This window comes from Lagopus muta, chromosome 1, assembly GCF_023343835.1.
Source record: "Lagopus muta isolate bLagMut1 chromosome 1, bLagMut1 primary, whole genome shotgun sequence".
In the NCBI taxonomy this organism is placed as follows: Eukaryota; Metazoa; Chordata; class Aves; order Galliformes; family Phasianidae; genus Lagopus; species Lagopus muta.
The window spans coordinates 173,758,275-173,784,211 of NC_064433.1; the positions used below are offsets into that span (position 1 = coordinate 173,758,275).

At 41.7% G+C, this 25,937-nt stretch overlaps 1 protein-coding gene across 3 annotated transcripts in view; it reads right to left on the reverse strand.

The window, feature by feature from the left end:
* The window catches only part of MTUS2 (microtubule associated scaffold protein 2), a 267,070-nt gene that overhangs the window by 120,887 nt on the left and 120,246 nt on the right, over window positions 1–25,937 (reverse strand). The gene's annotated exons all lie outside the window — the stretch shown is intronic.

Sequence of the window (25,937 nt, forward strand, 5' to 3'; positions counted from 1 at the left end):
TAGACTTTCCTAATCATGTACATGGCACTGTAACGTGGGATGGGTAAGCAAGATGGAGGAGGAATGTCTGTCAAAATTTCATGATGTTCTACTTAATATTTTGACCTACATGTGGATTGAGAGCCCCTGTAAAGCAAACTATCAGCAGAGCTCCTGCAGAACTATGAGCTGCTAAATCTTTTTGGTTCTGAAATTAAGCTAATGGTTTATAGCCCTCCTGTGGTTTCTCACAATCTCTACAGGAAGCCTAACAGAATTCTAACTTATTAGGGGAAAATAATTCCTTCAGAAAAATAATAGAAATGAAAATAGTAGCAGCGGACATGGAAGCCTTTCAAAAACAACACATCAGTTATTAATCAATTGAAATAAAATATGCAGAGTTCTTTAACAGGTACAAACAATATCTAGGAGGAATTGCTTCAGAAGTGGGAGTAAAAGGTCCAACACAGACTTTGTTATGCTATTCTGTATCTTTTTCAGCTATTCATTATTTTGAAAAACAATCCTCGATTGCTTGGCAGATTTGAGAACTCTTCAGCTTCTGGTCTTTAAAAATAACAGTACGGGCATTAGAGCATCTGGGACTTCAAGTTGCCCCATCTTCACAGACAGCTCTAACCAGAGCTCTATCTAGCGCACAGAAATACAAATTACACAGCATTTTTTTCTTGCTTCCCTCAGTAGAAAAGTTACTACATTTGGTCCCAAAAGCCTACCAAAACAAACCAGGACTTACAAGTTATTCAAACTGAGACTACAGCTTCCCACTATGACAACTGCAAGGAAATTAAACCTCTCCTAGCTTTCTTTTTTTTTTTAACAGTTAATGTCTGGAAGAAAGTAATTCCTCTTTACCATTCCTTGCTTTATTGAGGATTTATCTGCAACCAATTCTGAAGAGAGTCTGATTATACTTTCATATTAATGTTTGCAGTTGAGCACACAGAGTATCAGGTGACTCTCACAGTAATAATGTTGATTTATAACCAAGAGCAAGATACAGAATCATTAGATATAGTTTTACAGTATGAAAAATAATTAGAAGTATTATGGCAGAACAGCTTCTGCAAGTCAGCACACAAAGAATGCACAGATGTGCAAAGGGAATTCTCAGATAATGATAGAAATCTTTCAGAATTTTCTTACTCCTTTGCATCAGTAGATTAAAAAATAACCTAAGACAGAATGGTAACTAGTTGCTTGTTTCCAAATCATTAAGGAAACAGAGGTAGTTGCTATCTTCAGGTTATTAAAGCAGATGCGTGAGCCTGCTGAAATGTAAAATGAGATTTCTAAGATTGGGGATATTTGATTGCTTCTTGGTTTTTTGTTTTTTTTTATTTATTTATTAACACATACATGTCTATTACAGGTACCTCCATTTCCCTGACTAATGTAGTGTGCTGAGAGCTGGAACTGCGGGGAAAGCTTTGTGCCTGGAGGATGTAAGAAGCCTTGCTCCGGGTCCACCTTTCACTCATCAAATGTCGCTGGTCCCTGTCTGTGGAAGGTATTTATGCCCACCTGGCTTTCAAAGAACACGGCCTTCCTTTTGGGGATGCAATAGCAGTGTGTGGAGGGTCAGCTAGTGGGAATGCTTGGGTTAAGCCGGATCACCTAAACTGTCAGGTAAGACCAACAGGACTTCTGTGATTTCATGAAAGCTGAGCCATGTGCTGCTGAGAGCTACTGAGTTGAAACCAACACTAGAGCTCCTTTTAGATTAACAGCTGAGCAATTCAAAAGCAAGCTGTGCCTCAGTGTTTTGATCAGAAATCCTAAACCAGAGCAGTGTTTTCCAAGCCCAACCATCCTGAGTACCATGAAATTCTTAGCATGGAGAATTTCATGTCATACATCTATCATTTATTTTTCAACAGCTTGATTTTGTTGCTTGAGTTATTGTGATTTCAAAGATACACTCAGTACATGGTATGGGAACAGGTAAAAATGCTGAAGCTTATGGAATTTAAACAAATCCTGACAGCACTAATAAACCATTCCAAGGGAAGTCAAAGTTTATCATCATCAGTTAATCAATTAGAGCTTGTTCCAGTCCGAAATGCAATATTACTTTTAATCATTAAGACACCAGCGGAATGTTAAGAACCCATGGCAATATGCCCTACACCATAATGCAGAGAAGGATGAAACAGGAGCACCGAACCCAAGCCAGTTTTACAGCTTCTGTATTAAAAAAATAGCACGAGCCCTTCCATATTTGAATATTAACAATCAATAAACACCAGCTTCCCATTCATTTGCTATTTCAGACAAATACAGATATATCTCTCTCCTGTGTACTGTTTCTTTTGCAAGTGCAAAACGCTTAGTTTCCAAACAGGGCTGGTAACTACTTCAAACCTGGACTCTTTTTTTTCATAGTGTGAAGACATAATCTGCAATTACATTTAAATGGCTGCTGTTGGAGCAGCTGTGAGTATCAACTGTGCTGGAGGGAAATATTCCCAAGCCAGCATGGAATCCTTTGTGGCTACATCTCACAAATAGTTCAGTAAACACATTTCAAGAGTAATTTCCTCGGAGATGAACATACAGATGAAAACATTATATTACAAGCGTGGCCAAGCTGGAATTGCGAGGCACAGATTTCTCTGAACTCATCTGTCTGAGCTGTGATGCTTTAGAAGATTGCCAAGTAACAGGATACTTTCTCCTGGAACCATGGAACCGTGTCACATCCTGTGCTGGAAGGGACCCACGGGGATCACTAAGCCCAACTCATAGCTGCGCACGAGGCCATCGACAATTCAAACCGTATTTCGTTTGTATGCCCACCGCCCTCTGGCGCAGCCCCTTTCCCTCACCCCCAGCCGCCCTCCCCTGACGCAGCTCCATGCCGTTCCCTGTCGCTGTCACACAGAGCAGAGCTCAGCGCTGCCCCTCCGCTCCCTGTGAGGAGCTGCAGCTGCCATCAGGCCTCCCCTCAGCCTGCCCTGCTCTGGGCTGAGCACACCAGCAGCCTCAGCCTCCCCTCACACACCTTGCCCTCCTGACCCTTCTCCATCTTCCTAGCCCCCAGCAGTGACTGGCTGATGTAACTCCATGCACTGTAACACTTTGAGCTCAACCCATCAGCCAGTTGCTCACCCGCATTATGTTCTTGTCTAGCTGTATGCTAGACATTTTGGCAAGAAGGACACTGTATGAAACAGCATTGAGAGCTCTACAGAAATCCCAAAAGATGACATTAACTGGCATCCTGAGATCAGCTAGGTGGGTTGTCATAAAATGAGATTAAATTTGTTAAACAGGACTCCCACTGGACACCCTAGGTAGCAGGGTGGCTAAGTTCGCTACTTATTTATTTCCATCAGCTACAATAAAGAGAACAACTAAAACTCAGAAAACTGTCCTACTGTTGCTTTTGGTGCGCTTGCCTCTTTGAGGATCTTTTTCTGCTGCTGAACTGGTGAACTGCTGTTCTGATCCATTTTGGGGATATCAAATCAGATTTTCTTTTCCATTTTGGAGACCCAAAACATGCCTTCACGAGACAATGCAAACGCACCCGCAGCAGAACAGGCCATAACAACAGCTTTGAAAGTCAGCACAGGATGAATGACCTGCACTCATCTGCCTTTCATGCAACTGGCAATAAGCCCTTTCCTGCTCCAGCAGCCCTTTCACCTAAAATGAATACAATCATTACAGAAGGAGGAAAAAATAATATGACTTTCTCATTCTAATCTACAAGTACAACTTCTAAAGTCACCACACATGCGGAGAGAAAATCTTATCTAGCCATTACTGGGTATCGTCAGACTGCTTTGCCCCAGTTTCCTTTAATAGCACATAAGCTAGATATACTCTCTTCTAATACTAATTAATCACTACACAAAGGAAATGACTAAATAAATGCTAGGTGACGAACTGCAAGCACTTTTAGAAAAGAGTAAAGACAGAGAGGCAGTTTTGTAAGTTAGAGCACCTGGGATTTCTGCTAATTGGATTTTCAGCCAAGTGTGGACAAGCCTCATTCAGTTACAAAAATGACAGTGAGGGCCATCAGCACTGTGTTTTGTCTGTTCAGTATGTCTGTTGAACAAGTATGAATGCATTCTCTGTTTTGGAATACACTTTTTCTCACTTTGCATTGTAAAATACAAACACCTAAACATAAGAAAGATTACTGAAAGCATAAGGAACTTGGATGATTAAATATAAATAGAGGAATAGGAGGAAAATTTCTGTCAGAATACATCATCTTCAATTGAACCTGGCAGAACTCTATGAAGTCATAAAGTTACTAAGCAACAGATTTACTTGATTTTACCTGAGTCTGCTGGTAAAGTCACCCATGGGAGAATATTAACAGTAGTCTGCAACTGTATAGGACATGCAAGAGGTTTTAAAAAGAGAAGAAAAGCAAAACAGAAGAGTAAATAGTTCTCGGGTTTTTTGGTTTTTTTCTGCCAAGCTGAACACGTAGAGGTGCCCTCAATATCTGTGCAGCTCGACAACTTCAGTTACAATATTGAGGAGGAAGCAATACGCAAGGTGGTGAATTTGCTGAGGACACAGAAATATTTAGGTTACAGAAAATGTCTGAAAATTGAGAGGAATTCCAGGAGGATCTGATCAAAATGGATGATTAGGGAACACGACAGTAGATAAATTTTAATGAAGGTAGGCACAAGGTACTGCTTAGTAGGTAAAATTGTTCATTTCAACTATTTATACTGACTCATTTGCCAGAACATATAGGGGAAATAGACTAGCAATGATGGAAGTATTCTCTATCTGCCTTTCACGGTATAATAAGGAAAGGTCAATAAAGAAATTCTTTTCTGCATCTTTTTTATTTTTCTCCCCACCCCAGTGTGTACTGTCAAATTGTTTAGTTTCTGTAATTCCTGTGAAACAAGGTAGTTCAGCTTTTGATGAGGAGAGCAGGGAAGAATAAAACTCTGGAGAATGTAAAAAAAAAAAATTAGGATATCTTTTTTTTTCAGCTGAATTGCTCTCTGTCCTCTTAGAAAGGTTCTGGAGAATGGGAAAGGTTCCTGAAAACTGGAGGACAGCCAACATCACACTAGTATTCAAAAAGGGCCAGAAGGATGATCCAGGCAACTAAAAGCCAGTCAGACTCATCTCTGTCCCTGGAAAGGTGACGGAACAGTTTGTTCTCGAGCAATTAGAAGAGGGTATTGGGAGTAATCAGTACAGATTCAGCATGGGGAAATCACACTTGAATAACCTGGTAGCCTTCTGTGATGTCATCTCTGGCTTGGATACATGAGGAATGAAGAGTGGATGTTGTGTGCTTTGATTTCTGCAAGTCCTTTGACACCATTTCCCACAAATTTCTTGTCATGTAGCTTAGAAAGTGTGGGATAGGTGAGTGGACAGTGAGGTGGACTGACAACTGGCAGACTGGCAGAGCTCAGGGGTTGTGATTAGCGGCACAGAGCCTAACAGGAGGCCTGTAGCTAACTGTTCCCAGAGGTATGCTATCGAATATTAACTATTTGCATTAATCAGGGCTTGGGAACATTAAAAAAGGAAAAGAAAGCAGATTAAATAAGGAATCACAGAGACCTGCACAGACGAAGTGCAATTGGATAAAGCTATTGTGTTATACAGTCTAAAATCTGACTTAGTACTGCATTATACTCAAACTATGGACTCTTAACATAAAATCCTGTATTCTTTTTCAGACAGAGCTTCAAATGAACTTCAATGCTGAGATTAACCTGAAAACATTGATTTTCTTGCGCTTTAGGGTCTGCACCTTATAGAAGCTCTGTGGACTGGGAAGTCGCATTCAGTAAAATAATGTTTTTATACTGTAAAGACACACATGAGAAACATTAGGATCTGGATTATTTGTGCCTAGAGAGCATAGTAACTCCTCAGTAGAACAACCCGTACCTGAAGGCACGCATATAGAAAAGCCTAAACAAAGAGGCTACGCATAACTGCACTACAGCCAGCAAAATTTTGAAGAAAATATATGGGAGGAAAATAGTAAAACTTTTAAACATGTCTATTTCCTTATACATATTACATTACTTACATTTCCTCTGCTGAAATTTCTTGCTGTCTTTGCAAACATTTCCAACCGCTGACGGAAGTAAAGACACAATATGAAATACAACAAATAGCAGAATCTTGAGGATTTCGTGCATAAAAAATCCATCCCAGGGAGCAGCAGTAATCATTATTTTAGTCCCTTATTTACAGTTTCCTTACTTAAAAAATACCATGCTGCTTTCTGGCACCTCTGAACTCTGTGTTACCATTTTCATTCTTGTTAAATATGCAACTAGGAAGTAATCTGCTTAGCAACCAGCACAAACATATTGCACACGGAGAGAAGAAAGGTTACTTGACAAGCAAACCTTTCCAGAAGCCAGCTAAGAGACCCAAAGGCACCACAGCAAAATGCCTGCACTTTCTGAATAAACTATATTTGAATATATATACTTGAATAAGAGGAACAGTGGAGAGAGTCTAAGTCAGTAATGACTTCCAAGCACACCCATGCTGGTGAGCCCTTGTCTGTGCATGCTGCTATTCTGTAAATTGACAGAATAAACTAGAAATAGTTGGTTCTTCATGCAAATTTTCCATCTTGCAGCTTGTGCATGGGGGGAATTCTGTGAGATAGACAAAACATCTCCCCAGCAAGCAGCTGCCTGGAGCCAAGCGTGCCCTTTAGCCCAACTGAGCATGCTGTTAAGCAAGGAGCTATGGTTCTTTGTAGGTTTTCTCGCTAGATCCAGGGCCAAGATCTCTGAAGAAATGGTCATTTTCTGGTGCCCATCTTCCAGGGAAGAAGGAAGGAGTCAGCAGAAGAAAACCCATAGAACCTTTCACTGCAGTAGGATGAGCTGAGGTGAGAATCTCTTTGGGGCAGTTTCTGACAGCAGTCTCAGGATTTATTTGCACCATGTCTGCAGACAGAAAAGCCAAGTGTGGAACCACTTTGAGTCATAAATCCAAGAAAAATTTCCAGACAATGGACAAGATACACACTCATTCTCCAAAACACAGCTAGAAATTTAAATAGGTTGGAATACTTCATGTTCAGAAATCACTGGTAATGACACAGCATACTTGGAATGGAAGAGATCTTGGATTCTGTTCTGTTGAAAGATCAAGACAATAATGAACCTAACAAGGGAGAAATATCTAGGAATCCACTGAGATAGACTTTGAGTGGATCAATGGCATGTGAGGCAGACCATGTGCCCCGCTGGAATAAAAGCATACACTGTAAAGTACAAATGACTCATAAAGAACTGGTTAAGTGGGATAAACTGGGTGCAGAAGTGCGGGATGCTGCTACTAAAGGCAACTCTCCGGGGAGAGATTGCAGCCCAGTATCATCATCTGTACATGGAAAAAGAAGAGGGCAAAAAAACAACAGATGGCAGAATTGTGATCCAGCTTCTGCATATTGCAAAAGAGAAAATGCTGTATTCCAGGAACATTTCATATTCACAGAAATAATTTTGCCATCAGTCTGCACTTGATCACAGTGACTGCTTTCACAGTAAGAATAGTGAATTTGGTAGAGCACACTCATCATCCACAATGACAAACACATAGTTACCATATCCAGACAGTGGCAGAGTAGAATGCATCCAGATCTAAAGCAGTCAATGACCATAGCTCATCTCATAGCTTAAGATAAGAAATGGCTTCAGAACAGAGACCACTACCAGGAAATCAAGGTTTCCACACATTAACACCAGGAAACAGACACACAGATTTTTTTGCAGACAATTTCTTTTTCACACCAGTTACCCATGGTTAACTCAACCTGCTGTATCAAAGAGCAGGACTCAGAAATAGGGCAGATTCACGTGGCTTCCCTAGATCTGATGAACTCACAGTAGATCCACATGATCCTGCCACAGTCTGGGAGCTGAGACGTAAAACTTCTTCCTTGTGCTTCACCCAAGCACTCTACTTCACTGTGTGTTCAATACAACACATCTCAGTTGTGATAGGAATCTTTCTTTTGACAGAAAACCAACAACCCTGCAAAATGTCAAGTGCGACAATGACAATGTTCATCTCCAGATGGAAGAGGGAATTACTATTGTTATCATTACTAAGCTATCCCACAACAAAGTCCATCGTGTCTAAACAAGCTTCTTCCCAACCAGGTCTTTTCAGAAAATATCTAGATAGCCCTGGGCAGGTGGCTGTAATTTCTAAGTTCATGTTATTGGTGAAACACATTGCTTTAATGCTTCTGACAAGGTGGTTCCTCACTGAGTGCATGAGCAGAACCCTGCCCCTGGCACTTACGGGCAGAGCTCCAAGGCACTTTTAGGTTCACAGCCCTGATTTTTTTAATGGTACTTTTAAGGACACGGCTTGATGCTACAGATGTGCTGTATATATTTCTGTTGGTTTGGAGACCAAGATGCAACATGAGGTTTCCAATGCTCCTTGTGCTGGAACAAGCTGCCCAAAGCTCAGGGTCTGTCCTTGCTCTTGTTCTGACCACATTATGATTGACTTCAAAGGTATATGGAGAGACCTGTCTCCTCTCCATAATTAATTGGACCTGAGCTGGCCCAGTTAACCATGAGTGCCCTGCTCTAACTGAGCCAGATGTGGTAAAAAGCTACAGACTATCTGTATGCGCATATTCTCACTGATCCATTCATTTTTTTCTCCATGAACCACAATTCTCCTTCCTATAGTGCAGATTATTTGCAAACTGATTAAAGGGATCATTCACTGCCAAAGCCTACTTATATGCGATGAAAAAGGTGTGCTTGCCCTTGACAAAAGAAATACATTTAATATTCGACTGCAGGGCAGTGATGAGGGAAGAGGATGATGGGATGTGTCTTCTGAGGAGGAAGTATGTGGGTGTGATATATCTGGGGCTTCTATACCCTTCTATACAGCTGCACCCTCTATCCAATGACAAGCATAGGTCATGTGGGCTTTCCAAGGCCTGCCTGCAGTGCCAAGAACTAGTATTTGGTATGGCCACCAGCACTGGATGTCTGGAAAAGAGCATATGTGGCTTTTTCCATTAACTGTCAGAGGTCCCATTTGGAATACAAAGAATGAATGCTTAATGTGACAGTTTCTCCTTAAAGAAACCTATTTAGAGGCAGTACATTAAAATATTGACAGTTGTTGATAAATATATACATACTGATGTTGATAAATACAGTATATATTTTTGCCAGTAACATAATTTTTAGCAGCTTAATATAGCGGTTTCTACAATGACCAAGACTGGTACATTTATCCCAGTAAATATATCTCTATTGCTTCAGAAGAGATAACTGCTAAGCATTATATCATTTTGTATACAATCATCACTTCCTCCCTCTGTAGAACAGAAAGAATTCATAGGTAAGAGTTATACAACTGGGTTATACAAGGGGGTCCTAGCTAGTGTTTCATGATAAAGCATTAAGAGACTGTAACAAGTCTGAAATGCAGTTTAAATCACATTAAAACCATCACTGTACCTCAAAGGAAGGAAAAATATTTGCTTTGTTCATAACTATAGAGAAGATTTAGATTTGAAGAAACGACTGTTTGAGTACAAAACCTCCAGGCTGCCCTTCTACAGCATCTATTATCACTGAAACATTCAGTTACTCTGACACATCTCAAAGCTTTTAAGGGTTGAGCCGACATACCAGTTTGGCAGACTGCAAGGCAGGGAAGTTGGGTCACACCTCTGCAAAATGAATGCCACGTGCAACACGGGGCCATGCACCCACCATGGAGAATACTGCTTCACTGCATCGCCAGCACTGCTTCAAAGTCTTGAGTGCGTTTACAGGGCTCAAAAGTTATTTGGTTGAATAAAATTGAGAGTAGCCCTTGAGAGCAGCCCTGTGTAGGACCTGGGGGTCCTGGAGGATGAGAAGCTGGACACGAGCCAGCAGTGTGTGCTTGCAGCCTGGAAGGTCAACTGTGTTCTGGGCTGCATTAAAAAACAGGTGGCCAGCAGGAGAGGGAGGTGATTGTCATCCTCTACTCAGCCCTTGTGAGGCCCCATCTGCAGTGCTGCGTCCAGGCCTGGGGTCCCAGTGCAGGAAGGATGTGGAGCTCTTGGAGCGGGTCCAGAGGAGGGCACTGAGATGATCAGAGGGCTGGAGCACCTCTCCTATGGAGAAAGAGCGAGGGAACTGGGCTTGTTTAGCTCAGAGAAGAGAAGGCTCTGGGGAGACCTCATTGTGGCCTTCCAGTACTCAAAGGGAACAGGAGGGGGAATGGCTGTTTACAAGGGTGCATAGTGACAGGACAAGGGGGAATGGTTTTAAACTGAAACTGGGGAGGTTCAGGTTATATATTAGGAGGAAGTTTTTCACACAGAGAGCTGTGACAGACTGGAACAGGTTGCCCAAGGAGGCTGTGGATGCCCAACCCTGGAGGCATTCAAGGCCAGGCTGGATGTGGCTCTGGGCAGCCTGGTCTGCTGGTTGGTGACCCTGCACATAGCAGGGGGTTGAAACTAGATCTTTTTGGAAAGGAAAGATGGTCCTTTTCAACTCAGGCTGTTCTATGAATAACTGGATCACCATATCTCCAATGTCTGGATCTTTAAATCACAGTAAGTGCACGTTTAAGAGATTCAGTAGCACTCTCTGAGGATCTGGAAGGATTTAAAATGCTGAAATATTTGTGAGGTCAAATGCATTCATCAGTCATTTTCAGTTAACCATGTGTAAAATCTTTACCTTGTGCAGCTTCATCTACGGGCAAAAATGAAGGAGTCTAACAAATGTATTTAGGGCAATGAAAAAAAAATTCCTTTTCTCTGCATGGAAATGGGACCAAAGGCTTTATTCAGGATCCTTTGAAGAAATGCCTCCTGTGTTTTTTAATCGGCAGTGTGCTGGTTCAAGTGCTGCATGTTCACAAAGCTGTATCTGTACGCCCTTCCTTGCACTGGGGTCCCCCTGGCATTGGATAGGTTAAGCAACTGACAATATTAAATTAGCACACTGATTTCTAGCAGTAAGAAAATTCTTGGGTTTTAAACTATAAGCTATTCCAACAGAGCTGAGGAGAAAACAAACAAATGAACTTGGGGGAAAAAAAGACAAAAATAAGGTCCAAGCAATTGCAATATGATGTACAGATCAACTGAATAATTATTAGTATATTTTTAAATCATACAGATAAGTCTGTGCTTACCCTGATAATACTATATGGATAAGTCAGCTTACAGTGTAGCTGAGCTGATCTGACTGTTTCAGTGCAGACCATAAAGCTAAGGTAAAGGCCAAACACTTTAATGTACCCACTACTGCAGAACAGTTAAGGAGAAAAATAATTGCTGCAATTGCAGTTCATGCTGGGCAACTTCTCCGACAGCTTCATTTTAGAGCTATTTGTATTTTCACTTGATTGGTCTGTTAAAGTGAGCTTGGTTGGAACACACAGAATGTGCCAGCTCTTTTTTTTTTTTTCCAAGTGCTCTGGTTTTCTTCACTAATCCATCAATAAAAGACACAAACAAATTTACTCTGAACAAAGTTTAAAGAGATCCTGGATGCTCACCTCCATCTATGGAAAGTTTTGAAGGTGACAGAGGGGAGAATAAAACACACTTAGAAGTGTCATGTCCTCAGTCTTTGAGAGAGCAGAGCCTGTGCAGTTCAGATGGGTTAAAGCTGTTCCGAGAGCAGCCAGCATATAAATACAGGAGGCAGTACTACATCTCACCTTGCTTGGTAAGAAAAAGGAACTTTCTGGGGGCAGCCCAGATGTTTTAGTGATAATAGGTAGTGCATTTCATTAGTAAAATATATATAACTAGCTTGTTTTTGGAGAAACACACTCAGAGCACAAAAAGTCCAAAGATGAGGAACAGAAAATCATCAGAGGTCTCTGAAAGTATCGTCTAGGGTAAAAGCTGAAGCACTTGGATTGGTTCAGTTCTATGGAAGGGAACTGAGATGAGACATGACAACAATCTTCAAATATGTATTAGGCAGATAGAAACAGTACTCTGCATCCTTTGTGCACAGTGCCAGAGAAACTGCTCTTAACTCCTGTTAGAGGAAATAGGCATCAACAACGGTTTTCAAAAAAGAGAAGAGGAATAGGTTTTACAAACAAGCTCAGGACCCTCCATCATTGAAACAGGTTACAAACAAGAAAAAATCTGCATCAAATCACTTAAGCACAATTGCTCATACTTTGCAACAAGGGCATCTCATGGTTCTGCCCTATTTTTAAAGACCTTACATCTCTGATCTCTCTGAGAAAGCTTTGTGAAATGTTTTATATATTCATTGTAATTTCCTAATTGAAAAAGGTAACTGTTAACAAATATGGCTCCTTCTGTACGTACTCTGACTGTACAGACTTACACTTGTGCACCAGTATTTCATACACATTTCTAATTCTGTTTCATGGTCCATAAGAAAGCGCCTTCGATGTCTGACTTCTCCCTTCACTGCTCTTAGTTTAGCTTGCTCTAATTGCAGCTCACATGACACACTTCTCTCTTTTCCCTACACAACGTTAATGGGGAGGCAGCTCAGCTGCCAGTTTTTATAACACAGGCATTCATAGAGCTCCAACAAACTGCCTCATAAATTTGAATATTTTTATATGGTAAATGCGAAAGCCAACTTTACAGAGATGAAGTACTATATGTATTTCACTGCTGAGATGCTTCCATGCAAGCTCCCCTCAGTTCAGGAAGCCTGGAGGGGACAAGACTGCATCGCACAGAGGCACAAACGTTCCTAAAACTTTCCCCAAGGACACAGAGCTTCCTTCCACTGGGGATGAGAGGAAATGGATAAATATGATGCTTGTGTTGAAACACTTCAAACATGGTTCTGCTGTGTTCATGCCTCCCCCAGTATGGTTTAGGTAAACCATCCCTTCTAGAGGACCATTCCCACAGCTGATGGTTGGTTTGCCTCCAGGAAACACACCTGCAGGTCTCTGGGAACAACCGCACTGGGACAAAGGGCTGGAGGCACAAGGGCTCCCAGTATCTCATGTACATCTTCTTCCAGGATGCTCTGAGATGGCTTGCATGAGAAACATAGCACATTCACACGTTGTTCACTTTTCCTTTCCACAAAGCAGCATGATAATAACATTTGCCTGTCACCCAGCAATTTTCTGAAAGGAAGCCAGCAGATGTATACAATATTCACCAAAACCTTTCAACAGGATCTGCTTTTATGTCTCAACATGTTAATCTGCACATACTGCCAATAAACTAACCCAAGTTTGCCCACTGAACATAAAGGGTTCTGTATCTAGCCACGTTATGTGGCCGCAAAGATGGAATCTGTCACCATACTTCATCACTCCAAGTAACAACATAGTGCAAGGCAACTTCCACAGAATCAATGGTGCTGGCACTAACAACACTATGGGGAGATGCTCTCCATATTTCAGATAATGTGTTCTATATGTATCCATAACAAAAGCTACACTTCAAGTAGCTAGCAATCTATTGTGCAATGTTTTTCTAGAATTGCAGAATAATCCAGAGTTGGAAGTGGTCCACAAGGACCCCTGGAGTGGAATGGGTGCTGAGCCCCCCCAGATGAGCCATCCCTGCCCATCTCTCAGCACTCCCATGTTGCTATTAAATGTCTTATATCCTGTTATCCACTTCTTTGAATCACTATATGAAAAACCACTTAATCACCAGCACGATATTGCAAAGATAGAAGCAGAGCATAATACTGAAACCCACTGGCCCTCAACACATGAACAATAAGTTCTATAAGATGACTCGTTACTGCATCTTTGCTAAAATGTTGCCATCCTTAATAGTTTGAAATATAATAAACAGAATTTAGATTGCTGAGAAACAGAAGTCCAGTGTCAACTGTGACATATTTATATCTCCCCAGCCCAAGCCTGCAAGCTAAGGTTAAAGAAAAGTTGAATTTAAATAAGTTTATTCTAAACATAACCAAAATGTTGCAAATAAAATATCACTCAATAGTCAGGAATACACACTACATAATGCAAAACATAAAATACACTAAGTGCTGTACCACCCGAGCTGTCAGAGTTTTATTTGACTCTGCTGTACTTCTGCATCTTAGCATTTACTCTCGAGGCACGTTTACATTAGCATTATCAGGTCTAACACCAAGCCAAGGGCATTGACTGAGAAAGAGGAGACCATTTGGTCACAGCCTCATCCTGCTCACACCTCTGAGATCTGCAGCTGCATGAGATGAGACACCAGCAGATAGCAGCACTGTGTGAGCTCCTCACACTACATCGGGCAGAGCAAGCATGTCTGTGGCATCAGCAGCTTGTTAGCCACAGGCAAAATTTATGCATACTCAATCTGTGGGGCTAATTTGATCAGGCACATTATCTGCTGCAATCAGTTTGCTCAGCCCCAGCTGCCAACACGAACATCCAGCCTTGCTCCAAGGTAAGTCTGGACATGGCTGTGAGCAATTGGAGGACTTTGCTGTGGAGGCAGAAGCTGCAGAAAAGGTTCAGAAGGCCACGTCTGGAGATAGCCTTGATGTCTTTACAATTCATCTGGGGAAAAATGTCTCAAACTCCAGTGGAGATTCCTTCCCCTAGAAATGTCCCTCCAAAACACCTTTAGAATGCAGCAAACGTTCCAGTAAGCAGGCAGTAGTTTCGAGGCAGCGTTATCAAAGTTAATCACATACACATTCCATTTGTTAATTACAAACTGCAGATGAGCAGGGTAAAGCTTTGCTTCTGCTACAGTGAAGACAAATGTTGTCACAACTCCTACTTTAGCTCCAGTCTTCCAAACCAGTTGCATCACCAGGAATGTGCACACCAGCTGATGAGCAGCACCAACAGGACAGTCCCTTGTCTAATAGCATGGGCCAAGCAGCAGAACAGAGACAGCGAACTAAGATGTTGAAGCAGGGAACATGGTGTATTTTAGGAGACCAGTTAATCCAAATATACAACCATGTAGTAAGATCACAGAATCATAGAATCATAGAATTATAGAGTGGCCTGGGTTGAAAAAGACCTCAAAGATCATCTAGCTTCAACTTCCCTGCCATGTGCAGGGTCGTCAACCACTGGACCAGGCTGCCCAGAGCCACATCCAGCCTGGCCTTGAATGCCTCCAAGTATGGGGCATCCACAACCCCATATAAAGCAAGGTAGCTGTGTTACTTCCATGATCAGACACCTCCACAACATATATACTCCATATGGGAAAGCACAGAGCTAATGATGAACAGGGCGCAGGGCTCTTAACAGATTTATTCAGGGTGTATGTAGATTCTAGAGAATATACTAGGTCACCACTGTTAACACAGAGGAAAAGAGGATGACGGAGAGGCTCTCTGTAGACATGTATCAGACCAAGTGAAGGCAATGCCAATCATTCTTCTGATAAAGAAATACGTTTCATCTATTGTCCAAATTAGAAGTGTATAAACACAGACAAGGGGTATTTACATAATTACTGCTTGGCTCCTGTATCATAAAGCTGCCGGAGGAAGCTTTGCCCTCCCCCAGGCCAAGAACCTGTGACATTCTGCCCTCACTCCTGCCAGGCTGGGCACGAGCACGGCACTTTGCTTCCTCTAGGCCACGCAGAGCCCACAGCTCAGGGCAGGAGCTGACTGGTGACAGCTGGCAGGACACCAGTTAGGAATGGTTTCCCAGCCATCTTAACCAATCTAAAAGAAAATAAAAATGACATGATTAAAAATCTGAGAATACTCTGACCGTAGGCCTCATGAAAACGCCTGTCTGTTTTAAGACGTATCAATCTTTGATGTTTTTGACAAGGCTTAATGGTTTTTTTAACATGATAGCTGGCATGCCCTGAAGTGGGGAATAGCAAATTAATCCCAGCTGCAAATTGTTCATCCTGACAGTCAATAGTTTGATCTTCCAGCTGTGACTGATAGCAAGCTTACATGACTTAGCAAGCTGCTTCGGGATTTTGCTCAATTAATCTGATTTTTTTATCTGCGTCTATTTTTAATTCACACAACATGCAGAGCACAGTTCAGGAGCACAGACCATCCCCAGAGCTTCCCACCACCACCGCTGAGCTCCAGCATCCCTCCTCCACAGGGTCACTGGTAAAACACAGAACTCAGCATGTTTCTTAGAGCAGATTAGCAAAGGAGTGGGACTGACCCGTGTGCCTGAGAATTTCTTAGCATCAGCTGTCCTTTATTTTATTTTATTTTATTTTATTTTATTTTATTTTATTTTATTTTATTTTATTTTATTTTTCGCATTCTCTCACGCATCTTACTTTCAAGTTTAAGCTTTTTCAAACTACATATTACACACGTTCAGAACTTACCAGCTCTTGCTGCCTTTGGATGGCATACAGAGACTGTGATGTTACCTCTTATTCTTCCTACTTTCCCACACAGCTTGACAGTGCACAGGCCTGTTCTGTATCTAAAATTACGAGCTGTGACAAGTGATAAATACCCTAATTCTAAAAAGCTATTGTGTACCTCTGAGACAATTAAAATTCCTCAGATACCTAGCTGCAGTACATAATACGTTTAGTCAACATTAGAACATGTCAAAGAAGGAATGTTTTATCCCAGCACCTATCTAAAAATAGGCCCTCAGTTTAAATAAACGACTGCAATAATGTTCACTGGGAAATCCCCTTTCCTCAGATTACAAAAGTAATATTAGTTCACTAGATCACCTCATATTCTGCAGCAAGAACTGAGCTGAAGCTTATAAAAAGTGCCAAATAAATTGCATATTCTTTTTAAGAAGAAAAATACTGGTTAAAAAACACCAATTCCTTGGTTTACTGTATTGCTTCTCTTTTTTTCAGAGAGATGACAACCAATTCTTTGCCAATTAGAAACGACCTTCTTTCTTTGTTGTTAGTTCAATTACGGAGTACCACAAAGATTGTCTTTGAGAAAGCTGGTGTGAAAAAGAAAACAGCAAGAGAAGACCAACATGGCACTGAGCTGGAGAAAGGCCTGCAGCTCACCAGAACTACCTGACCTGGGCTCATTTGAGGCTGCACAGAGAACCTGTGGATGCCCCATCCCCGGTGCTGTTTTAAAGCCGCACTGGATGGGGCCATGCTGCCACTTTTCAGTCTCATGTCTAAGGGTCTGAACGTTTGCAGCCACTGGTGGCTAACATTTTGTGATAACTGCCACCCAGGAGGAAAACTCTGGGCAACTGTTTCCATTTTATTCAGCTTCATGTTCTTTGTTGGAGGGTGTCAGTTCACTGTCTTCTTTTCTGCCAGCGCTGATTTTACTGATGTCAGACCTGAGTCAACTTTTTCTAGCATTTATCTTAACTTAGGAAGTCCCAAATGGAAAGCCTGTGGTCTTGCACCTGTAGCAATGTCTGTAGCTGTTTCCAGCCTCATGTACTCTTACACAAGCCTCTAGGGATTGCCACGAAGCAAGCCAGAAAGGAATGCTATTTATGCTGCAGTTTTTAAGTTCTTGGATCACTTAACCGACTTGTGGTAATAGTGAAAGCTGCAGAAGGCGCTACTTCTTTTTATCGCAGGTATTTTCAAGAGCACTTGTAAGGCTTACATCAATGACCTCGATTTTAATCTGTTTGGACTAGATTAGTGTGATGGAAAAAGTGACATGGGTGAGACTCCAGCCCAACGTTTGGATGGGAAAAGGTCTTGGTCTGTAAGTAGCACTGCGTTCTCCTGGCTGTAACAGTCCTCTCACTACTAAATTAGAATTCACGAGTATTCTGCAGGACTCATAATGGGATCAAAGATTAGAAACTTCTTTGAAGTTTGTCTTCCTTTGCTCCACTATTAATGCATACCTGTGCTAATCCATCATGGTTCTCCTAAGCTAATCAGTTACTCTTGATCCCCAAAAGGGACAAGCATACACACCTTTTTTCACATCCTTATTTATTTGTGTTCGTTATCTACAGTTCATTTTGCAAGAGCATAATATTATGTTAATTGATTTTTCATACACTGTAAAGAGGCCAGCTCTGTCTTCTGAAACCATGTGGGCTAAATGTGATTAGCTGGTAATATTTGCAGTATTTTTCATTTTGGTCCTGTTTACTGAAAGTGAGGCACACCATGGATTAAACTGTGTGCATGATGATTTTATAATATTTCGCCTTGGACAACAGCTATTCATAATATAACTGCAATGAGACCACCTCAGCCTCACTTGTTTGATTTGGCCCTTCTTGAAAGAGACCGAAGACTCACTCAACCTCAGGGTTTTTTGCTCCTTGTTTAGGGAAAAAAGGATGGGTGATGGAACAGCCTCACTGATACTAAGGAAAAATCGTACACAGAATCATGGTGGGTTGAAAAGGACCACAATGATCATCCAGTTTCAACCCCCTGCTATGTGCAGGGTCACCAACCAGCAGACCAGGCTGCCCAGAGCCACATCCAGCCTGGCCTTGAATGCCTCCAGGGATGGGGCATCCACAGCCTCCTTGGGCAACCTGTTCCAGTCTGTCACAGCTCTCTGAGTGAAAACCTTCCTCCTAATATCTAACCTGAACCTCCCCTGTCTCAGTTTAAAACCATTCCCCCTTGTCCTATTATTATCAATCCATGTAAACAGTTTTTCCCCTTCCTGTTTATGTGCTCCTTGCAAATATTGGAAGGCCACAATGAGGTCTCCCCAGAGCCTTCCCTTCTCCAAGCTAAACAAGCCCAGTTCCCTCATTCTTTCTCCATAGGAGAGGTGCTCCAGCCCTCTGATCATGGGGAAAAGCTATTTCAAAAATCATTTTAAAAAATCCCATAATTCCAAACTGTGAGTTATGTATTTTTTTGTCACACGATGACTCAAAATTGGCTCATAATTACTATTGCTACATCAAACTTGGATCTCTAAATCAATGCATATTTCCTAACTCTCTTAAAAAAAAAAAAAGTGTACCATCAAGAAGTTTGTAATGATTTTTGTCACTGACAGTAATTAGTTTAATTGGGCACGGATTTGACTTGTGCATTTTAAAGCCAGAGTCTCTCACTGTGCTCAGTGCCTCTGATCTCACGGACAACACAAAAGGCAGAATTCAACCAGATGCAGTACGTGCTGCTTTTTGGTGGAGCCTCTTTCAGATGTGAATGTATCCAGATTTCCACAGTCTTGAATTTCAAAGAGCACAAAAACTGAAGATGAAGTCTTCAGAAATACGTGGGTGAGAACTGCCTCCAGGAACAAGCCCCAGTAGTTAGATAACCTGAATTAACCCTACCTGAGTATTGATTTATACAATGTAATCATAATAGGTGAGAGAGGCAGGCTGAAAAACAAATGCTTTTCAAAAGTCCTGGCAAAGAACTACTTCATTAGTAGGAGACTCTAAGGATTTTTAACTGTGATTCCATTAGAAGAAAGATCAGTGTAGAAAGGAAAAATTAGGAAAAAGAAATTCAAGAGCTCTTACTTCTTCAAAACTGCATTTCTTCATTTTTCTTAGGGCTGGAATAGGAGATTAATCCATTCCAATAAATGTACACCAGGTCCACTCTTAAAAGACCATTTCCCCCCCTCATCAGATAGAATAAGAAGATTAGAATGTGGAAAGGAGACAATCAATTGCAAGTTTTCTGGTCTTCAGAGGCGTTTTAATTTGGAAGTGACAAATATATTCCAGCTGCTGCCTTTGTATTTTCAAAAGCTCATTTTCAGTGCTTCTGCAGCCGGTGCTGTTGCTCCCCAGCAGGACATGTGCTGTGCCTGTCCCTGCTGCGGGCTCTGAGCTTCTGCCCATACCACAAAGTGGTGCTCCATCGGCAGCTCCTTTTTAACACTGGCTGCAGAGGGCAGTGGTCTCCTGTCCCCCTGGCATCACTCTCAGAGGGCACTGCCCTCCTGCTTTCTGAATATCAGATGTTTTAGAAAATCAGATTTGGATACTGCAAAATAGCTATTTTAGATGTGGCACTAACTTCTTTGTATCCCTCTATTAACCGAATGAAGTCTATTATAGTGCAAGAAGGAAAGCAGCGAGGATTTCCTACTAACTGAAGCATCACAGGAACAACCACAGGACAACTTTCAGATTAAGAACGGGCTGATAAACACTATACAAGCACCTAAACAGGCTGTCCCTGCATAAAGGAGAACAACCAGCAAACCAAGCTCAACAATCCTTTGGGATCCCTTCAAATTCAGGATATTCTATGATTCTAAGCTGCCAGCAATCCCCATAGAGACAAACGAAGGAGGTGGTTTGGGTGCCTGTGACAAAAATAACCTACCCATGAGGTGATGTGCTTCCCTCTCCAGGGGAACTGGTGCCCAGCAGCCTGGGTGCAGCGCCTTGAACAGCTTTTTGCCCTCTGGAGCTTAAATACTAAGAGTCACAGTGACTAAATTAGGTTCTTGTAATCAGTCAAATAATCCAGCATGGAAGTGGGCCAGGAAAGAGGATTTGTCACTACCTTCTTCCTTGTCACTCCATTATCCAATACCTGTGTAACCATTTGCAGCCTCCCACCCCTTTTTACTGTCGGGAATAGTGAGGCAGATACTTTAAGTCACTTTTTAAAAGCCAGCCAGAAATAAGTGCCAAACACTGAAACTGGAACTGCCAAGTCTGAACCAGGACAACTTTAGCACACAAGCATCTCAAGAAGGGTGTTCTTCTAAAAATGCAGATTTCATATGGGATAACAAACATCATGATTAAGCACTCTGCTGAGCTGGCAGCAGAGGTTGGCAAAACGATTCAACTGTTTCTTACCGACAAAAAAACAAACTTTGCAGAACTGAAATATCACGGTTCTTTGGGGGGTTGACAAATTTTTCAGCTCAGAAAAGGAGTATGTGCAACCTCCCCCAAATGTTTCATATTGCTGTCTACATCTAAAAGCCCTTCTGCATTTTCAAAGCAGCCCAATCTTCCTGCTTCTACTGCTGCACTGTAGTGGGAAGAGTGGTGCAGATCCCAACCCTGTGGTACTGCTTCCCTCACTCAGACTGTGGTGAAAGAGGTAAGGGTGTAAACAGGAAAGCCATTATCTAAACAATTCAAGTATTATCACACTTAAAGTACTTTCAGAGTCACCACTGAAATTAATGGACAATTTATACTTCATCACTGTCATTTGCATCTCTGCAAACACGGGGGAAACTATTAAGCCTACACTTCCACAGCCTCTGTTGAAGGCTTTTTTCACAGCTGTAACAAGAAGAGTATGAAAAGTAAATGCTGGAATTCTGGAAGGCAGCTAAAATGTCTTTTCAGCCCTTTCTCTTCCTGGCTGACATAGTGCACTTTTCCAGATGCTTTGCTCACAAAGCTGAAAATCCCAACTCAATACTGTCCTATTTTAGTTCCATTCAGTGTGCGGCGATGGTATAAAGTGTTCTTCCATAAAAATGGTAATATCAGAACAAGATCAGAAGAAAAAAGAATGAATTTGCTGTGAAGAAAACCTAAAATCAGTCATAGAAATGTCATTGGAATGTGTTTTCACAGAGGAAAATATTCGCATTTACTCACTTGTGCTTTTGAGAAAAATGTGTACATCCATCCACCACGCCATCATTGTGGAGGCTGTGCCTTTTCAGAGGCAATTAACCATCTATTCCAGACTCATCTGCTCACTTCAATTTCCTCATTTCTCCACCCACCTGAATCCAACATAGTTTGACATTTTCTCTTATTAGAATGCAAACTCATGCATTTAGAAAAGCCAAACAGTGAAAGGCCCCAAACCAGTCTGAAATCTGTTTGTCAAACAACGGACTGTGGAAGTTTATTCAAAGCACAATTTTTTATTTCTGTAATTTTAAACAAAAAAAATAGCTGTCATGAGATACTAATTCAAATTTTCAAATATTCATCACCATTTTCCTGTTCTATCTGAAAAGAAATTGTTTTAGCACTCAGAACGGTGGCAAGATATTGAACAGCGTTACGCTTTTTAGCCTAGTGCTTTGCCAGAGAGAAATTGTTTCTTACAACATATTATTCTATTTTAAGAATCCTAAGCAACGTGGCTTTCATCACTTGAGTTGGAAGGTTATTTAACACGCTACTGGATCTTATGACTAAGAAGTATTTCCTGACATTATGGCTACATCTTTCCATTTCCAAAACTCATAGCAGTTATCGTACTTCAACTCATTCTAAGTAATTCTTCTTTCATCCAGTGCTCCACAAGTGAAAATGTTCCATGGTGCTTAATGAGGTGTTTCCCATGTGATGCCTGCAGCACCTGACAGTCTATTCTGCTGTATATAAAAGTAATTATGTGGGAGGCCACTGATGAGTGGTGCTCCTCAGGGGTCTGTATTGGCACCAGAATTATTTAACAGCTTCATCGGTGATACGGACAGTGAAATTGAGTGCACCTGCAGTAAGTATGCAGGTGACACCAAGCTGAGTGGTACAGTTGACATGCTGGAGGGAAGGGATGTCATACAGAAGGATCTGGACAGATGTGAGAGGTGGGCCTTTGTGAAACTCACGTAGTTCAACAAGGCCAAGGGCAAGGTGCTGCAGCTGACCTGGAGCAATCCCAAGTGTCAATAAAGGCTGAGTGAGGAGTGGATTGAGATCAGCCCTGCAGAGGACTTGGCGGTATTGAGGATATTAGAAGAAAAACTGAAGGTGAGTTGCAATATGTGCCCTCAACACGGACAGTCAACAGTCCTTTGGGCTGCATCAGAAGAGGGGTGGCCAGCAGGGCCAGGAAGGGAATTGACCCTCTGATGAGGCCCCATTGGGAGTACTGTGTCCAGCCTGGGGCCATCGGCTCAAAAAAAGTTGCACATCTTTTGGAAAGGGTCCAGAGAAGGGCCATGAAGATGCTCTGAGGGCTGAAGCACCTCTCTTGTGAAGACAGGCTGAGGGAGATGGGATGCATGGACTCTGTCTGCCTTGCGTGTGGAGCATGTAAGCACTTGAAAGTGGATTTTAAATGGCCAAATGGAGCAGTGACCCTGGATTGCAGGTCAGCTTCCTGACCCAGAAGCTGGTGGCAGGCTGGATGGGCTGGATGCCAGAAATGTCCCTGCAGTTCACACTCCATGGCACAGGATCTCCTAGGAACAGAGCCCCATTACAGCTGGTGGCAACGCTGTTGAAGTCAGTGCGTTATCAGTGAGCATCAGCTCTGCTTAAACCCATGCCCCAGGGGTAAGAGTACAAGAAAGAACAGAAAGCAAGCAGGCAAGTGCTGCTAAGCCCACCCTGTCCCTGCCACGGGAAAAGAGCACAGTCCTGCCACTGCAAACCTGTTTAACTGTGTCAGTGAGTACATGCAAGCTATTGCCAGGAAGAGGCAGCTGAAGAGCAAAGCACAGGCTCTGCTGTATCTTTTCTTTCTACTCTTAGAGAGGTCAGGGTAAGAGGAGAAATCTGGTTAGGAAGAAAGCTGCTGCACCACAGTGCCATTAGCAAATTTCCCCACAGCACAGATATCACATCTTACTCTAAACAAATGCAGTTTTACTCTCTTGATGGCATTTCATCAGTATTAGTATGCCAAAATGAGATGCTGCTTCAGATTTCTGAAAAGAAATGTAACTGTCACAAGTTTGGGAAGAGCTAACACCATGAGACATCAGGCAGAGGAGAGGAAAGTAAGCACAGGACCTCTTCAAGAACCACCATTCCCATGAAACACTCTGTCCCCAGAACAAACCTATGTTTTCCTCCCACCCAGTAAAAGCCATCTGCTTTTCAGAAACCTACAGTAGATAGTGATTATTTTTATGGCATATATAAGACCTTTAGGTGAACCTGAGGTGAACCCCATCATTTCCAAGTGGCAGGCTCTCCATTTACAACATATGAAGGTCTGTAAGATATTTTCAATTATTTCTGTCTCACTGACACACAGAGATGCTGCTATAATAGGAAATTGTGTTATCACAGATCTTTGAAGATTTCTGAAGTTGGATCATTTTGCATTTTCTACCCTACTGAGCTAGGAAATTAACAGTAAAACTTTACCCTGCCCTCCACCAAGCCTGATTTAGCCAAAGACATGATCTCAGGTAGTAACTACCAATTCAGCTGTTTATTTAATTGAAATGCAACCATTCTTCCAGCAGACAGACAAGGGAAGAAATAATATGTTATGCCAGATTCCTGAGTCAATGCTTCTCCCTACATTCACTCTTCAGCTGCTTTCTCGGTGTGCAGAAGTGCATGCTGATCTGTGTTAATACACTGCAGTAGAATGGAAGGCAGTGATTTGGTGCTCCTTGGGTGTTGGGTGCCTAATTTAACTCTTGCTGGCTCATAAACTTCCTGAGGAAAGGAAGGAAAAAAGATGATACAGTTTCACACTGATAACTAATTCAGCAGTAAGGAAACAGTTTTTTCTGTCACGTGAAAGAAAGCTGTTCTAACAGCAGTGATTAGTGGGAGTTGTGTTGCCTTTAATACAAAGAAAATGGTTTGATGGATTCTTGTTTATACAAGACTCACCCAAGGGCAAATGTTCTGAATACAGGATCCCCTTGGAAAAAAAGTTTTTTTCTCTCTCTCAGCCCCGACCAAGAGGAAGCTCTATCCATTTGGAGTTAAAGACAAATTACCCACTTGGAATTAAAGACAAAATCGCTGCGAAATCTGTTCCAGGCAGGAGTGGGCATCACAAACTACATTGCACAAGTTGGTCACAAACTCCTAATCTTAATGAAGAAGATGGTTATCATCCTCAACTAAGAGGACTGGAATAAAACGTATGCATCAAATGCTTCCATAGCCTTTCCAGATTCAGATTTTAAGGGTTTCATGTACAAAAACAGAATATGCACCAGAACATACAAATGAAATCAGCTTCTTTTAAGATGAATAAAGAAAGGAATCAAATGTAGCTTTCTGGGTCTCAGCTTCTTTCACAGTTTTGAACTGAAATCAAATGACTGACTCCACAGATGAGAGCATTTTCCTTTTACAGAATTCTCAAATGAATGAACCTGAATACATCAACTGTGTTCAAGGATAGTGTTATGACTACATGTGGGTTTTTTTTTTAAATTCACACCAAAAATCGGTAGACATCAACATTTCTTCCACAGATACCACTTAGATCTATCAGAAATTAGGTAATTCTATCCTTAACAGTGCCTTGGTGTAATTAAAGACACACAGTGTACCATCAGCTAGAAAGAAATGCTTTCCGAGGGCCTAAACGTAGGGTGAAAATGCAAAGCAAAGGAGATTGACTACTCTCTAAGTACAGCTCATCAGGAAATAAATTGAAATGAGCAATCAGTCCAACAGTTTAAAAGGATGTAATTGTATGTTTGGGAACACTGAAAAAGTCAGAGCTCCCTGGACACATCAATATAAGAGAGAAAAGAGAAAATCCTTGGGGTGTTCTCATTTTACTTATTGTCATTCATTTCAAATTAATACAAACATGGAAAGATTGGAAAGATTTTGGAGCCTGCAGCATCTTGTTTCCTGTGGCACGTTATGTCACCTGCTCCCCTGTCTGCACTCCTCCCAGGCTGATAACACTTGCTTTGATATTGACACAGTTCAGGCTCAATCTGGTCTTCAAAGACAGAAAAGGGGCATGCAAATCCCCCAGTCTCCCTTTCTGTTCCAAGCCCAAGGCACGCAAACACTTCCCAAGGACTGCACACTCCAGCGGGCATTACTTTCTACTTAACAAAATTAATGATTGTTACAGAAAATAGGATTTGAAAAGACATTTCAGCCATAGGATCTTTCCAAGTCTGGAAACGAGACAATAGCCACGATAACACTGCTGATCCCATTTTATACCTCCAGCGTTATACCATCGATTTTGTAAACCAAGTTTATTACTCTGCATGTTAAGGAACAGAAAGTGGATGAGGACGACTGTTGTTCATTTTAGATGCTCGGTATTCAAAGCTGTTCATGGCTGCAATGTGCTTAGCAAATACAGTTTGCTGTGATTATTTACTTGTTTTAGTTGTACAAAGGGATAAAAACACACACACAAACCAAATAGAAATACGCTTCAGGCTCACCCTTAAAGCAATTTTCTC